This window comes from Myotis daubentonii, chromosome 2 (genome assembly GCF_963259705.1).
Source record: "Myotis daubentonii chromosome 2, mMyoDau2.1, whole genome shotgun sequence".
Classification (NCBI taxonomy): domain Eukaryota; kingdom Metazoa; phylum Chordata; class Mammalia; order Chiroptera; family Vespertilionidae; genus Myotis; species Myotis daubentonii.
In genome coordinates this window covers 68573048-68595339 of record NC_081841.1, presented here as the reverse complement: position 1 = coordinate 68595339, position 22292 = coordinate 68573048, and the positions used below count along the sequence as shown (strand labels likewise).

General features: G+C 35.8%; 1 protein-coding gene across 13 annotated transcripts in view; it reads right to left on the bottom strand.

Moving 5' to 3' along the window:
- CNOT2 (CCR4-NOT transcription complex subunit 2) overlaps positions 1-22292 on the bottom strand; it is a 139642-nt gene that overhangs the window by 109458 nt on the left and 7892 nt on the right. For 3 of the 13 annotated variants that reach the window (XM_059683623.1, XM_059683618.1, XM_059683617.1), the window contains exon 2: positions 6066-6141. The exons of the other annotated variants lie outside the window; for them this stretch is intronic. The gene's annotated coding sequence lies outside the window, so the exon portion shown is untranslated. The remainder of the gene's footprint in view (positions 1-6065; positions 6142-22292) is intronic. 13 annotated transcript variants of the gene reach the window in all.

Genomic DNA, 22292 nt, shown 5'->3' with positions numbered 1-22292 from the left:
AACTACAGGAAGGCTGGCGGAGTGGAAATTCTACAACTAGAAGGAAAGAGAAAAGCACATTGAGGGTCAGGAGCTGCGGAAGTAAAGTACAAAGGTACGGAGGCTCGAGCGCGCACGGAAAGGGGCTGGTACCTGAGGACGCGGCTGTCTTTTTGAATCGGGAGGGAGTCACAAGCTCCTGACTGCTCTGAACTCCGGTTCTGGGAAGTCTCTGGGGACCCAGGACTCATACGGGGAGAAACTGGACTGTCTGGCAGCGGGCAGAACTCGGAACTTGAGAGCGGCTTTCCCTCAGAGGTGCTTGCAGCAATTAAATTACCGGGACACTGAGATGCGCCCAGCCCCTTAGGGCAGGGCTGAGGATCTGCCATAGCTGCTTGCTCCGCCCTTTGATTCCCTGAGACCCCGCCCCGCCCAGGCTGCAGCAGAGGCTTTTGCATATGAATGCCCTGGCCCTTTGCAACCTGAAAATTACCTAACAAACTGCAGCTGGGCCACAGAACCAGAACTTCCAAGAGAAGGCCCAAGGCCCCACAGCAGCTTGCATTGCTTCACAGCTGGGCCTCATCAGGGCACCTCCAAACTCCAAAAAAGGAAGGGGAATCTGCAGTTCTCTTCATAGCTCCTGCTGGGTAACCTCTAAGAGCAAGGGTACCCAGTGGTCAGAGGGGGACCATCCAGATTACAACTCCTCAGATCCATAAGGGACACACTCAGGGTGCAGACTCAGTGAGCACCAAAGCCCCACTGAAGCAAGCCTTGCCCCAGAAGGGTGTCTTCAGCACAGAAGTTCACCCATTGCAGACACAGCTGATTCTCACTACCAAGTGGCCTGGAGGTCAATTCCTCCCAGTTATCCTACAACAATCAAGGCATAACTACAACAAAACTGTGCACAAAGCCCACAAGGGGGTGCACCAAGAGTGTCCACCTCAGGTAACTGGGGAGCCTGAGCCACTGGGCCCTACAGGACACCTAGCACACAAAACCACTCTACCAACACAGGGAAGCATAAAAAATGTGGAGACAAAGAAACAGGTCACAAATGACAGAAATGGAGGAAAGGAAACGACTGGATATAGAGTTCAAAACCACGTTTATAAGGTTTTTCAAGAATTTTATAGAAACCGCCGATAAATTTAGTGAGACCCTGGAGGATATGAAAAAAGACCAACTAGAAATTAAGCATACACTGACTGAAATAAAGAATAATATACAGAGATCCAACAGCAGACAAGAGGATCCCAAGAATCAAGTCAAAGATTTGAAATACAAAGAAACAAAAAAGACCCAACCGAAAAAGAAAAAAGAAAAAAGATTCCAAAAATATGAAGAAAGTGTAAGGAGCCTCTGGGACAGCTTCAAGCGTACCAACATCAGAATTATAGGGGTACCAGAAGAAGAGAGAGGGCAAGATATTGAAAACCTATTTGAAGAAATAATGACAGAAAACTTCCCCCACCTGGTGAAAGAAATAGACTTACAGGTCCAGGAAGCGCAGAGAACCCCAAACAAAAGGAATCCAAAGAGGACCACAGCAAGACACATCATAATTAAAATGCCAAGAGCAAAAGACAAAGAGAGAATCTTAAAAGCAGCAAGAGAAAGACAGTCAGTTACCTACAAGGGAGTACCCATACGACTGTCAGCTGATTTCTCAACAGAAACCATGCAGGCCAGAAGAGAGTGGCAAGAAATATTCAAAGTGATGAATAGCAAGAACCTACAACCAAGATTACTTTATCCAGCAAAGCTATCATTCAGAATTGAAGGTCAGATAAAGAGCTTCACAGATAAGGAAAAGCTAAAGGAGTTCATCACCACCAAACCAGCATTATATGAAATGCTGAAAGGTATTCTTTAAGAAGAGGAAGAAGAAAAAGGAACTCTTACCATTTGCCATAGCATGGATGGAACTGGAGAGCGGATAAATACCACATGATTTCACTCATTTGTGGAATATAATGAACAAAATAAACTGATAAACAAGGACTGATCCAGAGACCGAGAGGCATTGATTGGACTGTCGGGCCTTGGAGGGAAGGTAGGGGAGGGTGGGGTAAGGGGGAAAGATCAACCAAAGGACTTATATGCAAGCATATAGGCCTAACCAACGGACAGGGACAACGGGGGGGGGGGGGGGGGGGAGGGAGTAACGTGGGGATAAGGACACATATGTACTACCTTAATCAATAAAAAATGTATTTAAAAAAAATAAGAAATCAGCTGATCATGAGTAAAATCTCTAGAAAATACTTCATCGGCAAGGGGAAATAATTATTAACTTTATTCTCCAAATCCTATTAAATTTTGTGTGTCCTATCATCATACAGAAATACACAACTATTAGTTTTGTTAATTTCTTCTTTCTGGCCTCAGTTTCCTACTCTGTAAACTAAAGGGATTTAGATAAATTTTTAAAATGCAAGCTGTTTGCATTTTATGTTTTATGGAAAAATATTATATTTTGATAATTTTATATTTTAGATATTTTGTGTCAAGAAAACAGTGAACAATTATAGCAGATTCCCCCTGGCCCCATGTTTTTTTCCTCCCACTTTATTACTCAGTACTACTTATAACACTGCCCAAATATTCTGGAGTTCGGGAATGGTATCTAAAATATTTAGAATTTAGTAGTCATTACCACACTCAACTTTGAGCTACAATGGGAATTTGGACAGGTTAAGACAGTTGAACAGGTTTTTCTTTTCTTTATTTTGTTAAAGCCTCTCACGAAGATATTTTTATTGACGAGAGAGACAATATAAAGAGAACAATATATTCTAGTTTGGATATTAATTAGAACTGACTACCATATGTGACCAATTTCAATGGCGCTCAATAAAAGCTAAGTAAATGTACTTAGCCATTATCTTTAAAATCATAGGGTTTATCAAATTCCAGAACTATGTCAAGCAACTTTTTAATAGGTAGATTATAATAGCAAAAATGTTATGAACTGATTTTCTGAACTAATTTTTGGTTTGATCACATGATAAAATAGTTTCAAAAGTCTGTGTTGATAATTAAGGTACATGCAAGAAAGAAGCATGGGCAGACATAATGAAAATAAACACATTTTATTTCTGCCCAGCTGGTGTGGCTCAGTGGTTGAGGGTCGACCCATGAACCAGGAGGTCATGGTTCGATTCCTGATCAGGGCACATGCCCGGGTTGTGGGCTCAATCCCTAATAGGGGGCGTGCAGGATGCAGCCTATCAACGATTCTCTCTTATCATTGATGTTTCTATCTCTCTCTTCCTCTCTCTCTGAAACCAATAAAAACATATTTTTAAAAAAGAATTTCATTTCCAAAATCAATGCCACCCCAATAAATTATCAATAAAATATTAAAAAACAAACAGCAATTTCAGTCCCATACCAAACTTATCCTGGGAAAATTGCCACATTAAGTAAAAATAGTTTTTCTGAATGCTTTAATAATACAGGCTTTATGGATCTATAATCAACATGTAAAATAAAAAGTTGCCTATATTTACAAATAAAAATAAATCAACACCATTGTCTTTAAATCAATTTATTCGCTGGTTGTCATAATTTAATGTTTAACTTAATTCTGTGTTTCTTCCATTTTCTGTAGTGGTAGCATTACTTCTAATATATTTGTGTAGCTCTCTCACAAATATTTCAAGGATTCTAGGCACCTTATACATAGAATTCACTATAAGTAGAAAATTTGTCTAAAAGGTCCAGCATCTCAATAGTCTTAAAAGTCCTAAATAAAATGAAATACAATAGAATGCTACTGACCTTAAATGACAAAAGTTCAAAAATATCTGAACAAAGTTCATTATCTTCAATGAAATTGGGATCCAATATAAAGACAATGGGTATCCTTCTAGTCTTCCAGCTGCCTGAAACTTACACACGTTTATGCAAATTGCTTAACGTTTGTGTGATTCAATTTCTCCATATGAAAATAATATCTGCATAGTCTGGCTTATGGCTATAATCAAGTAAGTTTGTAAACTAGCTTTATAATATATATAAAATATCATTTAAATAAAGTTGCTTAAATCAGAACAGACTACCAGATGTGACCAATCTGAATGTAAATAGCCAAATCAGTAGCAATTTTCTGTAAGTTTAAAGCTAAAGAAGGTATTAAAATTAATGAAATATTTTAGAGCCTTCATTACAATTAGTTAAAAATCCACAAGTGGTACCAAAGACGGAAGTAGCTATTGCCAAAGCAGTACCTAGTACCTCTAAAATAAGACCAAGTCCTATTAGCCTCACATTCTACTGTGGAATGGACATACTGGTTCTATTAATTCAACAAAGGAAATTGCAAATTGTGATCTATTTAAGTAAAACTCCTTAAAATATGTAACAGCTTCCTTCTCATTCTGCCTTATAAATGGTCATCAAATATTATTTTATATCAGCAACTGAACACACCACATGTGAACCAAAAATCTGAAAATTGGAACTCTAATACAATTTTTTGTACGTAATATTTTTTCTTGTAATAATTCCTTTAAGTTATTGGTTCTACTAATAAGATAATACTAAAAGCTGACGATAAACTGCTTAGACTCACCAAATGCATGACTGATTATGCTTATCAAATTATCTCAGAAAAAATGATAGTCACGTGATGGGGGAAAGATGTGGCTTCTTATAAAAAGTAATTAAAAAGTTGCTCTTAACATGAATTTAACAAGTCAATTATATATTAAAATACATTTTTATCTCAAAACTAATTATTTTTATAGTTTTCCTTAGAGACTATTAAAATAAAGTTTAAGTAAAAAGCAGAAGAGAATAATTATAGCTATAATTTGAAGCAGACAACATAATAGTCAGTGAGCACTAACTAAATGGACATTTTCCCAACCCCTCAAAGTTTAGTTTTTGTGAAAGACAAAAGGACAACTGGTACATGTGGCATGATGGACATGGGAATGGCCAGAGATGCTCTGCAGAGCACTGGCACCTGATTGTCCTGTCTAAGGCACTAACACCGAGATGAGACAACAGACATATCTATAGAGGACACAAATAGGCTAAAGAATTTACATCATTTTTTTTCAGAGGATGCTTATCAAAATCACCTTATGAGTGTTTAAATATTGCTTCCCCTTCATTACCCCTACTTCTGTTCACCAGATGCTTTTTAAAATGCTCTCAGTGATTCTAATGTATAACTTCCAAGGTTTAGCCTATACAGGAAAGTGAAATTCCAAAAATGTTTTCACCTCAGCATTAAATAGTGAGCAAAAAGAAACACTGCAAATTTATAAATTGATGTCTTATGTATGCCAATGTGCCCTTTCCTTGCCTTTTCTTTACTCTACCTGAGAAATAATGCTAGGCCTTAAACATTAATATTTAAAGTGGTTGTTTTTTTTTTTTAAAGATTACTTTTTTTGTTGTTTTTTTAAAAATATATTTTATTGATTTCTTACAGAGAGGAAGGGAGAGGAATAGAGAGTTAGAAACATCGATGAGAGAGAAACATCGATCAGCTGCCTCCTGCACACTCCTTACTGGGTATGTGCACGCAACCAAGGTACATGCCCTTGACCGGAATCGAACCTGGGACCCTTGAGTCCGCAGGCCGACACTCTATCCATCGAGCCAAACCGGTCAGGGCTAAAGTGGTTTTTAAGCACAAGATCTCTATTGTTGAAATGCATACATTCTAAGTTCAGAAGTGGAAAATATTAAAAAGTAGGAGCAAATATTATAGTAAAACTTCTTCGTAAGAAATGTCTAACAAAAAGTTCCTCTAATGTTCAATACTTAGGTTTTAAAATATGCCCAAGGTCAACATTTCTTCTTAGAAATGTAATATTAACTATCATTTGCCAACTATTAGGCACTGTGCACTAAACTCTACTTTCTTTTTTTCACTCTTCACAATAATTCTATAAGGTAGATATTACTATCCCTTTTAAAATATATATATTTTTACTGATTTCAGAGAGGAAGGGAGAGGGAGAGAGATAGAAACATCAATGATGAGAGAGAATCATTGATTGGCTGCCTTCTACCCTACTGGGGATCGAGCCCGCAAACCAGGCATGTGCCCTTACCAGAATCGAATCCAGGACCCTTCAGTCTGCAGGCCGATGCTCTATCCACTGAGCCAAAGCAGCTAGGGTTCTATCCCTTTTTTAAAGATGAGAAAACAAACTTTGAGAATAAGAAAATTATACAAGGTTAAGAACTAATAAGTTAGAATTAACAGGGCCAAAATTTGAGCTCATGTCTATGTAACTTGAATTCAGTCTTAGCCATATATTTTGCTCTCTCGCATATACTGGTATGCTAAATATCTCAGATATATCATACATATCATATGTACACATAATATCTATCCTATCAACTATGGCTTTATGAAAAATGAAGTCATTTCAAGAAATTCCAGCTAAGTACTTCTGCTTAAATGTCTCACTACTCTGCTATAATAATAAAAAAAAAATAGCAAAGGGGAGACACGTAACAGACATTAATCAGCTAGAAATTGAAAGTTCAGAAAGAACCTGATCAGGATATAGAGTGACCACAATATTCTTTCAGGACAGCTTTAGACCCCAAGAAGAGAAAAAAACAGGCACTTGTCATAAGGCAAACATTGTTCTGATACATTGTTTTGTTTAATTTTAAGGCAGGCAGATTACACTATCAATCAAGGTCTTTGTATCTATCGATGTCATAGAAATAAAGTAGTGTATCTTATTTATACACAATTCTTTAAGAAGGGGGCTTCAAAATTCCTTCAGAAGTCCACTTTCTATATCTTTATTACCAGCACCTTCATTCAGTCCTTAATTATTTCTTCCCTAATTGGTCTCCCTTCTTCTGTTCTTTCCTATAAGAACTATGGAACAGACAATTTGGTCTAGGTACCAAGGCATTTTGACATCTAGGAGTCAGAAAGATTAGATGCAACAAGCAAAAGGAAATAGAGAAGGAGCCAGTGAGGGAGATGAAAACCAAAGACAATGTGTTAAACATCTTGAAAGTTTATGGGGGAAAAGTGGTTCAAGGAATATTGAAACTGTTTCAAATGATGTTATTAAAAATCAGAATTTTTGATCTAACAATACAGAAGCCACTTGTTAATCTTGATAAGAGTAATTTTTTTTTGGTGGAATGTAAAAATAAACGCACTTACTGGTTTGGGTTGACAAAAGAATAGGAATAGAAAAACTAGAGACACAATATAAAGATTTTTTTTTTTTCAGGGAGTTTTGCCATAAAAGGAAGGAGGAAAATGGGAAATGGGTGAAGGAAAATGTGGAGGTGAAGGAAGCCTTTCAAGATTAGAAAACCTATAGCATAAGGAGAAAGCTGATGACACTAGAGGGTGAAGAATTACTTTGAGCAGATGTGGATGAAATTTATAAGAGAGAATGGTCTTAGGCAAAAGGACATATCAATGGAAATGGAGAGATAGTAAATGAGTATAGATTTAGGTAGGTAGATAGATATATCTAGAACTTTCACAAGTATGGAAGTTCTCATCTGGTTTTTTCTATTTTCTTAGTAAAATAATAAGAAATGAGGTCATTAGCTGAAAGTAGGAGAGAGAAGGGAGGTAATAGTGCCAAGTAACACTAAGGTCCACTTGAGATCAATGTTCATTGCTGTACTCTTTTTCAACCCATGTAGCTTAAGGAAAGCAGTGTTAAGCAGAGGTGGACTTAACCAAAGCTTGCGGTAAAATTAAGCATGAGATAGGCAGTGCTATTAAGGGTATAGGCAAAGTAGTGATTATGGGTAAGAAAAGTAGTAAGGGCATATCTTACCATTTGCTTGCCACAATAGCTTTCTTTTGTGATTCTCAAACACATTAAGTCAGTTTTCAACTTAGAGTCTTTACAGTTGCTGCTCCTTTTCAATGATGTTCTCCCAAATCTCAAATGCTAGGCAGTTTCTTGACATTAACTTTTCTGCTTAACTATCTGTCTTCAGAGAGGTCTTCCCTGAAAACTCACTATTTGAATTTTGTCCTCATTTGTTTGTCTGTCTCCCCAGCCTTAGAATATAAGCCCTGAAAAAGAGGAACCATGTCTATTCTGCTTATCACTATTAATTTCAGTACCTAAAATAGTACCACATAATATATACTCTTTTGTTGAATAAATGAACCACATAAAATATAGGAAATCCTTTATTAACTTTAATTTTATGAAAACATCATTTTCCTTAAAAGGACCGCACCAGAAGCATCTTATATGATTAGAAGAACAAGATCAATAATCAGGTTTATTTTATTTTACTTTAGAAGGTTAATTTTTATTAAAAGATGGCCTTTGCAAATAATTTCCCCCAAAATACATACTTTTAAAATATAATGTGCATTTACTCCCCTTGATGTTTTGATGCAAGACCATCCTTTTCTTTGAGTTTCAGATTACTAACTGTGTTTTTACATGATCTTTTTATATAAACCACATCAATGATCTATCTTTTAAGATTTCTAGTATTGATATGGTTTAAGTTGAACAAGATTTTAAAAGGGGTTTAATAACACAAACTTTCTGAATTTTTACAAATGTTTTATTTTTAAATAATTGTCTCACTATAGCAGACACTCCTAGATGACATGACTCCCTACCTAATAGTCTTCCCTTGTGACCACCACAGTTGTCCAGATGTTCAACCTTTCCCACATGAATTAAGGGGAAATGCTGGTCAAAGCCAAAATGATAACGCATGCACGCACGCGCACACGCACACACACATCCTTGTCAGTAATTGGTTTATGAAACAGCATTTGAACCAATTCTGGTTAATGAGACATGAGGGGAAAACTGGTGGTAAGGATTTAGAATAAAAGGGGGGAGGGAGAAATCCCTCTTTCCCCCTGCATAGCCATCTTGTAACCAGGATGACAGCTAGTTTATGAATAATCTGACACTAACAATGGCATAACAGAGAGATGGAAAGAATTTGGCCCTGGTACTAATCACTTAGCTGCTGCATTAACCAACACAAAAACTGCCATTCCTCCAGATATGTGAAAAAATAAATATTCTTTACTGTTTAGTCAGTTGAACTAAAAGTTTCCTAAACCTTTAGGCTTATCCAAAACTAACGCTTTAGTAATTTTTAAAGCACTTTCTGTAAAGCCATTCCAAAGCTTTTCATTAAAACAGTTCTTTCTACACTCATATTTCATTATTTTAGATCACACTTAAACTAAAAATCACGTTAACACTGTGTGAAAACAATGGATTCTTGAGCATATAACTAAAATGGTAGGGAAAAGGGAAAAGAAAGAGTAAACTAGTTATTCACTTGCTATAAGTACTCAGAATACTCTGGACTACAGGATTTGATAGCAATGGTTTGAAAGAACATGTCATTTAAATTGAGGTTTGTTAAAAACATTAGTCACAAACACACTTCTGTATATATAATAGATTATGTCTATAACAAATATATATTTGTCTACAGTGGGCAGAGGGGCAGCTAATAAGTCCTATAAAAACTTAGGACATAAGACTGTAAGAAAAAAATTAAAATGAGAGTAAACCTAGAGTCAAACAAGTATGAGTCTATTTAATTTAAACTCCAGTCAAGTGGTAAAGAGAATAGAAACTATACCCCAGTATGTATTGTTTTACTGCTAATGAATTGAGAATAGTGACAAAATTCCACAGTTCAAAATGTTCACACAATAGAGACAAAATGTACTATTTGCTTTGTGTAACAGCCAAATTCCATTTTATTATGTGCATATTAAAGATACCTATAACACTTTGCTACTTACAAGGGAAAGTTGTATATACCTGTAAGAAATATTAACTAGACAAATTATCTCAAAGAGAAATTCACCAGATATTTTGAAATAATTATTCAGAATTAAAACAGCCTAAGATCCTTGATACTAATAATTATACTTTTAAAATGACTTCCAAAAATACTTAATGAGCTCTACTGTATACCAGGTAGTAAATAAAGGTGAATTAAAGAAAAATGCCCATAAGAAACACACAGCTGGCCCTAGCCAGTCTGGCTCAGTGGATAGAGTGTTGGCCCGTGTACTGAAAGGTCCTAGGTTCGATTCTGGTCAAGGGCACATACCTCGGTTGCAACCTCGATCCCCAACCCTGGTTGGGGTGTGTGCAGGAGGAAACCAATTGATGTCTCTCTCACTCATTGACGTTTCTCTCTGTGTTTCTCCCCCTCTTCCACTCTATCTAAAATTCAATGGGAACATATCCTCAGGTGAGGATTAAAAAAAAACTAACACAACAAAAAACAAAAAGAAACACATAGCTGAAAAATTTATTTCTGAAATAAAAACTCTATTTGTACATATCCTGGAGTCAGACATCATGTTTCCTAATTATTCTCCATAGTTATAAAACACTAAATAGCACAAAGTTACAAATGGCAATAATATTCACATCTTTAATAGTAATATTAATTCACTAAAAATGTATTTAATATATATTGAACATAATTTATGTTTACCTAAAACACATAAAGGTACTAAATTGAATGTGTTGTTAGACTGATAAGAATAGTTCTTAACTTGGCTTCTACAAATTCTCAGTCTATTGATTGAATGCAGAGGGTGCATAAATTTGAATAGGAAAATAATCACATCTTTATTTTATTAATCTCTAATTGAAATTAAGTATTTCTTTAACAAAAATGTAAATAAGATGTAATAGTGGCATTACCTGCACTTGTGATTTTGTTACTAGTTAGAAACCACAGATATTTTCATATCACTTTGGTTGCTAAATTTCAAATTTTAATTTAGGCTCATTACTAGTTCAAAAATTACTGCATCACTTGACTCTGTTGATATGCACATTATTGAATTTACTTATTTGATATTTAAAAAATTGTATTCTAATATAATTGGTATCTTGATAAGTATTTAATTTTGCATAATTAAAATATTATTTTGAGAAGGGGTCTACATGCATCACCAGAAAACCTAAGGGGTTCATGACTCAAAACAGGGTAAGAACACCTGGATTAGACTATCAGCTCATGGGTTAGGTTGTTTGTAGAGGGTTAACAGAAAGCACAGTACTTTAAGAACTGGAAAAAGCCTCAGATCACATTGTGGTCTGGTGGAAGCAAGTGCCTTGTTCAAGGTCACTCACAGAGCTTAGTAGTGATAGAACCAGAGAAAACAGAATCCAAATTTTTTGGCTCATAACACAAAGCTAAATCAACTTAGATGTGATTTGGCTATAAGAAAGCAGAACAGGACAGAGACAACTCTGCAAATAGATGCCAAAAGGTTATTAGGGAAAGAAATAAATTACACAGCAAGAGCTAGTTTGAAAAAGAAAACGATGGTTTGAGGTGTTAAAGCATTTTGAAAATGAATTCTATAGCATGACATGCCAATTCAAATGCTGAAAAAGACGTCAGAAAACAAATAGGTGAGACTTTCTTTGCATACTGAATCCATAGAAACATTCCAAACATCTGAATATTACCAATGTTATTAAAATAAGCGGTCTCTCCCATTTTTCTTAAAACATGCACCTTCATCTGTTTTTTTTTTTTCCACTTTATAGAGACAGGGGTAAGGTGAAAATTTTACTTTCCTCCTGATCTACGATAAGAAGTGCAATAGTAAGGTGTTGGTTTCAAATAACAGTTGGTATCAATGTCAAGGAAACAGAAAGCAGGGACTGTGAAAAACTGGAGAGTCTGTGAACAGCATAAAGGTTGTTGCTACTACTCAAACCTACCAAGAAAAGAACTGTCAACTCAGAATTCTAGCTGGAACAAAAGTATCCTTCAAAAATGAAGGTGGCCTTGGTCGGTGTGACTCTGTTGAGCATCGTCCCATGCACCAAAAAGTAGTTGATTCCATTATGGTGAGGACACATGCCCAGGTTGTGGGTTTGATCCCTGGTCGTCCCATGCACCAAAAAGTAGTTGATTCCATTATGGTGAGGACACATGCCCAGGTTGTGGGTTTGATCCCTGGTCGACATGGTATTAGAGGCAACTCGATGTTTTTCTCTCTCTCCGCTCTCCTTCCTCTCCCTCTAAAATCAAGATAGATAGGTAATAGATAGACAGACAGACAGACAGACAGAGAGATAGATAAAGGTGAAATCGCACTGGCCGGGTAGCTCAGTTGGTTGGTCTTAATATGCCAAGGTTGTGGGGTCAACACTTGGTGAGGACACATACAAGAATCAATCAATGAATGCATAAATAAGTAAAACAACAAAATGATGTCTGTTTGTCTCTCCCCCCCTTACCCCACCCCTTCTACTCTCTCTAAAATTAGTAAGAATTTAAAAAAAAATAAGTTTCATTCTTAAAAAAAAATGAAGGTGAAATAAATTTTCAGATGAAAGGAAACTAAAATAATTCATCATGAGCAGACTTGTTCTAAAGGAAATTGCTCTGGACAAAGAAAAATAATGCCAGTAGGAAACTTAGAATTTCAAGAATAAAAAATATAAAAAATGGCAAATATGTGGATACATGCAATAGACCAGGAGTTGGCAAACTTTTTCTATAGAGGGCCAACCAGATAGTAAATATTTTTAGGCTTTGCAGGCCAAACAGTCTCTGTTGTTACTAACCAATTCTGCAGTATAGCACAAGAGAAGTCACAGGCAATATATAAACAGGTGAGACGTGACTGTATTTCAACAAAACTCTATTTACCAAAGAAGGTGGCAGGCCAAATTTGGCCTGCAGTCATAGTTTGCCAATCTCTGTGACAGACTATTCTTTTCTGTTTAAATTCTTTAAAATAAGTATAATAATTTAAAACAAAATTTACATCATAGTCTGAAGGGGTATTCAAACCATGTAGACAACCACTGCCCTGCCCTCTTATTACCAAATTAAAGTTTCCTTACTAAGTTGGAGTTTTTCTGCAAGGAATTTAAATCATATATGAACTTTCAAATGTTATGTACATACTTTTTATAATCTAGTAATTGAATTATATCTTCTCAACTAAAGAACTAGTCCTAAGTAAAGAAAGCTGCCACTCTCAGTATCATAACTCAGAGCAGTTGATAAATCTGGTGACTTCTGGCATTGCAAAAGAAACATAGTGCAGTGATTTTCAAACTATGAACTCTAATAGTGGGCCATAAAATCAGCCAGTGGGTCAAAACTAGCATGTTTAAAAACATGATATCTATATATATATAAAAGGCTAAGTGTCTGTCAGTCCGACCTGTAGCTATGACCACCAGGGGGCACTCAATGCAGGAGCTGCCATGATGCGCACTGGCCATTTAAAAATAAACGGCACCACAGACCTGGCACCAACAAACCAACACTCAGCTTCCCTCAAGTGGGACACAGGCCTGCCACCACCCCGGAGCAAGACCCCATGACACAAAATGCGGCCCATGGCCCAGCTCAGCCCGGAAACAGTGGCTGTGGGCGCCAGGTAATGCCGTCACATAGCAACGCCTGGCTTCCTCTCCCTAGTGACTAGCATCCTTGGAGTTTCTTCAGCCAAGTAACAGGACTTGCTCCATAGCCAGGTGCAAACATCTCACACTTTAACCAAATGTCTGTGAAGGGTTTTCCCGTGCCTCATCTCATTTGATCCTCACAGAAGTCCTGGAGCAGGTAGAGAGGAGACGTGGTAGAATCCTAGTTTCTTTTCATTAGCAAGAGGTGAAGAGCGATATTAAAATATTTCTTCTAATTAATTTCCTTTCAATGTGCACGAATCCATGCACTGGGACACTAGTATAACGTAAAATACCTGCGTGAATACTGCAGTAAGATAATTGTTTTCTGAGTCTTCCCGCCCTTGCCCCGCCCCGAGTCATACACAAGTGAATGAACTCACCCTGGCTCCACACTACCAATCCTGGTTTAAGGAAAAAAAAAAAAAAATAGTAAAATCTCTAGAAGTAGGCTTGAGCAAGAATGATAGTGTAATGAAAAACACACACACACACATCACAAGCTATGAAGTCAAAGACCTAAAAAAAAATCTTCATTCTGCCACTCATTAGCTATATGACCTTGGAGAAGTTATTTGCACAAGTTATTCTATAGAACATTTATTGAAATGGGAAGAATTTGGCTAACTTTGTATAACAATTGTGAAGAGTATATATGAGATTACTTTACTCGGAGCAAAAGTCAAAGTCCTTGTGATGGCTTATAAAATCTTTCCTGACTTGCCTCTCGCCCCCTACCTCCTTTTCTAAACCCATCTCCCCTTCTTTCCCATTTCACTCCAGCCACATAGACTTCCTTGTGATTTTCCAATCATAAGATATCAAATCCTATGACACCCTCTCTCACGGACCTTTGCTCTTGGTTGTCTTCCCTTCCTGGAACCCCTTTCTCCCAGATATGCACAGAATTGCTGCCTCACCACAGTCGTACAGAATCACCTTCTAGAGGAGAAATTCCATGACCAGCCAATTTCAATCTGGATCTCATATATAGGGTGGGGCAAAAGTAGGCTTAAGTATGTGAAACACGGTTTATTCTTGTATTATTATTTATTAATCATTGTATTATTTTACATATGAATAACTATAAACCTACTTTTGCCACACTGTGTATATCAAGCATGTCAAATTCGTGGCCTGTGGGCCACAACGAATATTTTTGCAGCCCAGCCAATATAATGGTATGTAAGAAACGTTTTAATAAAAATTTCATTTTTTACAATATCCTGTTACATATAATCATTAATGAATTATAACGTTCACTAATGACTGATTACTATAATCGTGTTGCATTCATTTCCCTTATGCGCAGGCGCACCATTTCTCTTCACTAATACTAGCAACAAATATTTTAGCAGCTAATTGCCACGACATTAGTCTTGGACTGACTTGTTTGGTGTGCGCAACAGGAAATATTTTGCTTTTGGAGAACAAGAAAAATAGGTTTATTTGCGTTACGCTTATTAATTTGTGCAATTATTCAGTGTCTGGTAAGTTAATGTTCAAGAAAAATACTAATTTTTATTAAAATGTTTGCACATTTGTAATTCCTTAACTAATAAAGAATTTAAAGATTTAAAAAAAAATAAAACAAAATGTTCTATTATTTTATGTTCACGATTACTCATTTATTTCAGCCCTTTGTATTCAGCATGTCTCTATCAAAATAAATCTATGTTTCTATGAAAATTGAAACTATTTTTTTTGCAGCTCACATAAACTTAAACCTTGTTTATTTGGCTCGTGTTAGTCTTTGAGTTTGACATGCTTGGTGTATATACTTCATACTCCCTTGGTCTCTTTTTTTTATACCCTTACCACTATCTGCCATACCATCTTTTATTTCTTACTCTGTACACTCTATATTTTCTTAGAACAGTACCTGGTATATAGAAGTTAAATAATTGTCGAATGAATAAATAACATATAGAAAGTACCTAATACAGTACTTTAACATTATTTTGTCTACCCCCCCCCATTAGCAAACAACTTATTCTTTCAAATTCATCCATGAATATCAAATTGAAGGCCTCTTAGGCATATGCTTAAGAAAATGGTAAAAAAATAAATCCAATTTAACATTTAACATAACATCTTAGCTACATTTCTTAGTGTTGATATAGTAAATTAAATTAGGCAAAAATCCTCTTAACCATTTACATTGTTATTTTATCCAGTCTGACCTGCTTTGGGCTCAATTTTGGTGTAGTACTTCTTTATGTTAATCTCACTTCATATTCGTGTGATATTAAACTTCCCCCCCTCCCCAAGGAAACAGAATGATTTGGGAGGGGACCAGAATCAGGATAACTGTCATTTTATTCTTATTCTTATTAAAATAAAAGCTATAAACAGAAAACACATAGAACACAAAATAATAAAAAATATTCACTATTCAAAAAAAACCAAAAAATACAAAATTTTCAAGTTATAAGCTTACATTTTTAAAATTCAGGACTTTTTTTCCCCCACACAACTGTAATCAGTGCCATTGACAATAAAATGAAAAAGACAATTCATACATAACTGGTGAAAATGTAAACTGGCACAGCCTTGGTATAAGGAAAAAAAGCAAGTAAATATTAAAAGCTTTGGAAAATAACCTTTCATACATTCAACAAATACTTGCCAGTCCCTATATGAGGCTTCAAATACACATCAGTGAGCATGACTGATTTGATCTCTATATATGATCCAGTGATGGAATGAAGACTAAAACTGAATAATGCTAGAAATCAAAGGAACTTAACCTCTTTTTCTGTGCTAATTGACATATTAGAAATAAAGATAAACTTTTTCTGAAATAGTATTAAAACCAACAGTCAATTTTGTAAAAGCGAAAATACGTATATTTGCCATGGCTTAAGATTTTAGCAAGTACATTTGCCCAAGGCTGGCATATACAATTAAAAATAAAAGCCATTTAACTATACAGTTTAGGATGTAGACTATTCTGAGGAATGAATTCTCTAGTTACTTCTTGTTAATTTCAGCAAAAAGCCTTTATTATTAAACCTTTTCCAAATGTGTTAAAAAATTATCTTTTTCTTAGAAACAGTAAACATAATGAACATAAATCACATTTGACACATGAGCATACTGTCGTGCCTGACAATCATTATTAAAACCATCAAAAATTACAAAGGGGCATATCGTGACCAGGATATGCATATCTCCTAGAAGTTTACAAGTTTTATATTATAAGTGTAAGTTTTATAAATAAGTTTACTGGTATGAATGAGTTGTCTTTATTATATTTTAAATTATTTGCCTTAGTTAATATGAAAAAAATGGAGGAACAACCTGAGGATTCAGGGTAGCACAATTCTAGTTTCTAGAGTTTTAGTATGTGAAAGTATAAACAGAAAAGAGCATTTTATGTGAAAGCAGCTTTTTAATAATACGAGATTAATCAGCAGACTTCACAAGCACATATCAGTAACTAGATTTTATAAGGGTTCCTTCAATGTACAACAATCATTTTCCAAATTCATCACTCTGTGATTCACTTTCCTTACTTTGCTACTGCAGCTACTTAGTACTAGTCTGCTTTCCTAATATGGTATGTACTTTAATGCTTCAAAAGGTTCAGTAGGCATGAGATCTTAAGAGATTTAAGGGAGGGGGGAAAAAACAGTGAAAGTTATTCACATTACATAAACAAAGTACAAAGAATATTTTCAAACTATTGTACTGACATTCTCAATACTCTAATTATAAATTACAAATTCATTTCATTTGTAAGGAAAAATAGGAATGTCAAGAAAAATGTCCGGCTAAGAATGATAAAGAGAAAGCACACAAATACCACTACAAAAATTTGGAAGAACCCAAGGAATATTTACAATCTTTCATCCTAATGACAGAATGAAGATGAGGCCAACTTCCTGCTATTCCTATCTATATATATTACACACAGAAAATATCAGGACTTCAGCAAGCAAAAATATCAGTATCAATTGGTCTATTCTGATGATCATAGCAGAATCATTTTCTCCCTCTTCACATCCCCCCTCCCCCAAACCCAATAAGCCAGATATTTAATTTAATAAAGGGCAAACCACATAAATGCAGCAGTAGCACAAGGTAAAAAATGAATAAATGAATCACACAACTTAAGAAACTACTAGTTTCATTACAACCACTAATAATAAGGCATCATCACCATAACACTCTCACATAATTTACAGTTAACCAAGCACTTTTACTTTCATTACTTCAATTATCATCAGGAACACTATGAGGTATAAATGACTAAAAAGCTGAGGTCCTTAAATATTAACAGATGTGCCCAGGGACATAGCTAATAAATTCATGGAGTCTAAATAAAACACATTTTCTGAATCCAAGTATGGTGTCTTTCCAAAATAATATAGTATTTCTTCATTTAAAATGAGTATATACTCAAATGTAAATAAATGACCCAACTTTCTCAACTTTCAAAAATTAAGTGATAGGAGCTATGTTAAGAATTTCCTCTAAACTTCCTCCAGAATTTTGGAATATTTCCTCTGCATAAAGGCAAAGAAATGGGAATCAAGAGTGCTAAGAGCCTATTGTCAGGTGTTTTATATGATTGTATTTAACTCTCTGAAGAGCCTAAAAGGAGATATTGTATTCATTTTAAGGATACGGAAAAGAGGCATAGAAAAAAAACCAAACTTGCTATCCATAATGCAACATAACTCAGGTTGTAACTGGTTGACACAAGTCTGACTGAATCCCAAGCCAATGCTCTACACATTAGGTTGTTAAATGCCTCTTATGTGCCATGAGAGTAATGCTAAGATGTATTTATGTTACTCAAAATACTACACATACTACTTAACACAATGTCATCTAAACAAAATTCCTGGTAGGAAAAACATGCCTAGATACTTAAGAACAAACCTGCATCCTTCTTGTTTACATTTACAAACTTGGAACAAAAAGAGCACAGTGCACTCTATGAAATAAATTGTGGCTAATTATCATTTGCCTCAGAAGCGCATCTTTACGTAGCAAGTCCCACTCAAAAAAAAAAAAGAAAGAAAAAGAAAAAAGAAAACCTCACACAACCCACAAAAGCCTTTTATTCCTTAAGTCAACTCTATGAGGTAAGTATTGTTGTTTATCCACATTTTTGAATGAGAACACTTAAGTTTAGAAAAGATAAATAAAGTCACACAGCTAATTAAAAGCAGTACAACGGTAATTCCAATTCCATAGCTGCTACCAAAGACTTTAACAACATCATGTAAAATTCCAACACAATATAACTCTCTTTAATAGGAAATAGTTATAAGTAGCTCCATTTTGTTAAGTCAAAAAGGAACCAAATAGACAATTAGGCAAGCTGGGCAGCTCCAAGTCATCTCGATAGAATCATTTACTTTTTCTAGTAAAAAAATGCTATATAATGCATGCTATTCAAAGTAGTAATTTCCTAAAACTGCATCCTTAAGGAATCAATTCCTTTCACTTAAAAACATGCATTTGGGTTCTTTTTTTTGTATGTCAGAATTAACAAATAATGCTAGCAACCTAAAATAAATGCATAACTAAGGGTTATTCAGTGGTTCTCAACCTTCCTAATGCCGCGACCCTTTAATAGTTCCTCATGTTGTGGTGACCCCAACCATAAAATTATTTTCGTTGCTACTTCATAACTGTAATTTTGCTACTATTATGAATCGTAATGTAAATATCTGATATGCAGGATGTATTTCATTGTTACAAATTGAACATAATTCAAACATAGTGATTAATCACAAAACCAATATGTAACTATATATGTGTTTTCCGATGGTCTTAGGCGACCCCTGTGAAAGGGTCGTTCGACCCCCAAAGGGGTCGCGACCCACAGGTTGAGAACCGCTGGGTTATATAGTATTGGGAATAACACGTACACACCTTAGCACTGCAAAATAAGCACTTTTAGTAATATATAAGTATCAGCTCCTATGAACGATTATGTCATTAATTTAGAGTTTTTGGTATTATTCTAATTTATCCAAGTAATGTTAAATCTCAAGTCTACAAATAATGTCAAATAACATTCAAAATTTGCCTGCCCTGTAACTTCTGTAATGAATTCCACCCATTAATGTAAAACTTTGAACTAATAGCACTGGTGTATATATGTAACAAGTTCTCTGGAAAACAGAAATGAAAGTTTCGAAATTATAAAGTTAAATAAATAAAAAAACACAAAAACCTGCCAATATGAATACAAAATACTCACTAATGGAGAGAAAATAATTCTTCAAGAATTTCACAAATATACTATATTACATCATCAAGCTTGAATTTTAATTATAAGTCAACTCTGGAATCTAAAATCTGCCCCTGAAGCACAAATTTGATTATCACGTGACTTGTTAAAATAAAAATTTGGTTATTACTCATACTTTAAGAAAGTCTCTCACACTATGGCAAATCCATTCCTTCAACCAACTTCTCATGAGGTCTCAGAACTCCATCAAGAATTTAGCAAAAAGCACTGGCCAGTGTATTCAGTGGTTAGAGCGGCAGCCAGAGAACCAAATGGTCAAGGTTTGATTCCTATTTGATTCCTAGTCCGGGGCACATACCTGGGTTCCAGGTTCAATCCTGGGCCTAATTGGGACATGTGCAGGAGGCAACCAATCCATGTGTGTCTCTCACATCCCTCTGTCTCTGTCTCTGTCTCTCTCTCTCCCCCCACCCCTCCATCCACTCTCTCCAAAATTCAACAAGAAAAAATATCCTCAGGCGAGGATTATCAACAAAAAACACAAAGAAAAAAAAATTAGAGCAAATTACTTAACCATTCTCCAAATCCAGTATATTCTGAGGCTTTTTTTATATGCAATGCTGATTCTGTACATTCGCCAACCTAGTGAACTCCAAATCATCCTTTCAAACCCAGTTCAAAGGCCACTTCCCTAAAATCAACACATTAACTCTCTCAAGCAAGACCGCTCTATTCTAGCATATATATCCACAGCATGCACCTTAAAAAGTAAACGTGAAGAATTATTCAGCGCACCTATAATAGTGCATGGCAAACAGTAACATTTATTGGACTGTTCAAAGAAATCTGATTGAACATGAAAATCATTACTAATCAATTTCTAAGAAAAAAACTACTATCTAAAACTTGGCAAAACTAAAAAAAAACCCAACTCTCGCCGAAACCGGTTTGGCTCAGTGGATAGAGCGTCGGCCTGCGGACTGAAAGGTCCCAGGTTCGATTCCGGTCAAGGGCATGTACCTGGGTTGCGGGCACATCCCCAGTGGGAGATGTGCAGGAGGCAGCTGATCGATGTTTCTCTCTCATCGATGTTTCTAACTCTCTATCTCTCTCGCTTCTTCTCTGTAAAAAAATCAATAAAATATATAAAAAAAAAAAAAAAACAAAAAACAAAAAAAAACCAACTCTTAAAAAAGGTTTTATAAGTCTATGCCAAGTTTTAGTTTGTTCTTCTTTATAATTTTCCACTAAGACCCCAATTCCACCGGATCCGGAAAACATTTTTATAGACTCTAAATGAAAAATATTCCCTCCTCCCTATAGCTCTCATAAAATTTATTACGAATTATTGGATCCACCAAAATATTTTCAGCAGTTTTAAGACAAGAATTATGTCTTGATCATCTTTCTTTTCCCCCTTTACAATTCACTCCTATTTCGGTAGAAAGCATTAAGTAACTGTTTATAAAACAACTTATCATCAAACATGCAAAACTTGACCCCCTCTCAGAGCCTTCTATTTTTTCTGCCTGGAAAACAATCACCCAGATTTTTGCATGGTTTTCTCCTTTTTAGGTTTCTGCTCAAATGCAATCTCTAGAGAGGTCTTCCCTCATTACCCTACTTAAAATAGTCTCATCCTTCAGCCCTAATCAACTGCTATACTCTTATCTGCTTTACTTTCTTCATCATAATTATCACTATCTAAAATTGTTTAGTTGTTTGCATGTTTATGTAATATCTCCCCCTCTAAGATATATTAGCTCCATGAAAGCAGACTTGTCTTATTCACTATCATATATACCCAGCACAACCGAAATGCCCACAAGAGAATAAACAATTACTAAAGGATTTAGTTGGAAAGAGCTAGAATTCTAACAACCAACCAGTAGAAACTAAAATTTAAATTTAAACAATTTGTATCCAAATACTACTAAAAACAAGTAAATTCTATAAATTTTGCATCTGCAGAAAGAACTCTTTTTTAAAAACACAGATTTTAGGTTGGAAGTGACCTTAGAGACCAAGTCCAGTGGTTTCAAGCTATGCTTTAAAATACCCTAAGAGGTCAAATTCCCTGAAGCACTGGACCGTAATTGTTTTATATATATATATACACTAGAGGCCTGGTGCACGAAAATTTGTGCACTAGGGGAGTCCCTCAGCTCAGCCTACGCCCTCTCACAGTCTGGGACCCCTCCAGGGATGTCCACCTGCCAGCTAGGCCTGTTCCCTGCGCTGGCAATCAGACATCCCTCTGGCAGCCCGGGAGCCCTCAAGGGATGTCCGACTGACGGCTAAGCCGTCAGTCGGACATCTTTAGCACTACCAAGGAGGCGGGAGAGGCTCCCATCACAGCCGCTGAGCTCGCAGCCATCAGCTCGGCTTATGGGAGCTCCCCCTGTGGGAGCACACTGACCACCAGGGGGGAGCTCCTGTGTTGAGCGTCTGCCCCTGGTGGTCAGTGCGTGTCATAGCAACCGGTTGTTCTGGCCGTTCCGCTGTTAGGGTCAATTTGCATATGATCCTTTTATTATATAGGATACACACATCTATTTTAGAATGTGTGATTTACACACATACAGAACAAAAAAGCATATTATACAGTCATGTGTGGCTTAACAAAAAGATACATTATGAGAAATGCCTCATTAGGCTATTAT